Below are 2,495 nucleotides of genomic sequence, written 5' to 3' on the forward strand. Positions count from 1 at the left end.
TTGATCAATAAAGATATAATGCTATTAAATTCACGAAGACGTGAATAATAACTTTTAATGTCTGGGATTTTTTTTTGTTCAGCGGTCGATTTGTGATGCAACCAAGGTCACAGTGTGAATGTGTGATGTTTTATCTTCTACATACAGGAGAAATTAAGTTGGTGTTTCACTCATGGGGTATGGTGTTTTTAACACAAAGATAGACAAAATCCATTTCTGGACTAACAATATCAGAGGCAACACACTCAGCAGGGTCCTTCATTTTACCTAATCATAGTGATAAACCTAGCTATTCTAGATCTTGCACAGTGCAATAGAAACAGGATTCTGCTGTGAAAAGATTACACATGGATTTTATAATAATTTCATTTGTTTAATTTCGAACTGATAATCGACATGTTAACTTGTCTACTTCTACATCCCAACTGTCCGCGGCATCTCTATTATTGTTTGTGTTGTATTTGAAGGCGATATTTGTGCGTGTAGCACATCATATGTCTCATGAGTGAAACACTAAGGTATCTTCATTTCTCCTGTAATTAGTCTCCTTTCTCGTTGTGTCACTGGAGATGGAGCTGGAATAACAGTAGCAAGATGTTATGACTGGTTTATAGACTTTATGTGTGAATATGAGTTCATAATCTCCACTGCACAGTGATGTTTCTGTTCGATACAGTTTTGATTGAAGGTCCCGGTGGTGGGGGCGCTCGAGTCAGCTGTTGGTGGTACTATGGCTATACCGCGTCATCAAGTTACATTTCTATGGAGAGGGTGGATGGGAGGGTCGAGAGCTGCTTTTCATTCGCAGTGTGACGTGACACGTTTCCTCTGTGTTTGACTGTATATACTGTGTGTTTGACTATTTTATATTACCCTACGAATACCAATTTTCTTAACCAGTCACCATAGAGTGTAGATAGTAACACATTCAAAGCAACGAAAATCCGTTATGAACAACATTTTTTATAGTATCGGTCTGTATCTTGCTTCGAGTCATTCTTCTTTATCTTTATATTAACTGAAAAAGAATAAGCGTGCATGAAAATCAATTTCATATTTTAATAATCACAATTCTTTTTATTAAACTAAGCTTCTTCTTTTATTTCACGCAGTTTGTTCGTTGGCTGAAGAGAGCTTGTCAAAATCTGAGAAGCCCAAATCCTACCGTCTGTCAACGTATTGTGGTGATACTTTACATTTCCAAAGCATTCCGTTATCTGGTGTTCGTGGACTGGAGGTACATGCTACTACGGGTACCAAAAGTCAATCTATAATCGAAGGCAACAAACCATGCTGCTCACACTTCTGGGAATCTCTATGCTGCTGTTTTAGACCATGCAAAACCAGCTGTTATGTAAGTAGTTGTTATTCATGCTTTGACGTGATATTTCAAGGGATGCATTATTCTGCAACATCAGTCGATATTAGAATATTTTGGGTATATAATTTTGGCTGCATATTTAAAAGGTACTCGCTGTATTCTACTTCACCAAAACATACTTGACCACCACTTGCAACTGACTGAATTAACTCAAACTTGGTATTAAGATATAGGTTATAAACTATACAATGACGTCATTTATCATACGTATAAAATGTCGAGGAAGTTCCTATTATGCGATCAGTTGTTCCAACTAATGCCAGAGAACTATAGGGAATTTGCAAACCCATCATGGGAAATGTGATGATAAATACCAATCAATTAGTATTGTAAACAATGTTGATAAATTGTTTGTAACCACAAATAATCAATTCATAGTTACCTGACAATTGTGGGAGGTTTATTTTATCAGTAGCTCCAGATTAGGTATTACGATAACCATAGATAATCCCATAGTCCTTTGCGTCTGAGCATGCTCAGTATTGATTGCAAGTTCCGTATTGTAGTCAACTTTTCCCGACATTAACATTGTACTAGAATTATAGCTTAATCGAGATTTTATGAAAGTATTTTCACTTTTCCGGACAAGTTCACAAAGTAACAAACAAACAAACAAACATAGAACTAATACTTCACCGCCTGGACAAATTAAAAAAAATCTAAAACAATTATTATACGCAACTCGAACTTTGTGGTATGTTTTCAACTTGAAATTAGACCACAGATGACAACAGTATTAAATTAGAACAAAAAGACTTGAATAACCTAACCTTAACTTCACGAGAACAAAATGCAAAATTCCTGCATAGAAAGTTACCACGTATGTAAAGTAATCGCATTTGTCTAGTAATATCATCATCATCCATGAAGCTACTGAGAACAAATACACCCAGATATTTGTACGAGTCGACAAACGAAAGCTTATTATCATTCAAAGAAATAACAGGGGTGTTTAAAAGCTTAAAGGTTTTGGGCATGACGACCATACAAGAAAATAGAAAAAAATAACGGTGTATCAAATTGATATTGAAAGAAAAATAATTTCTAATTATTTTTTTGTCATTATTTCATATTAACAGATGTCTTGCTGTGCAAAACAGTGGGATTCCTATTC

Source organism: Glandiceps talaboti, chromosome 8 (assembly GCF_964340395.1).
Source record: "Glandiceps talaboti chromosome 8, keGlaTala1.1, whole genome shotgun sequence".
Classification (NCBI taxonomy): Eukaryota; Metazoa; Hemichordata; class Enteropneusta; family Spengelidae; genus Glandiceps; species Glandiceps talaboti.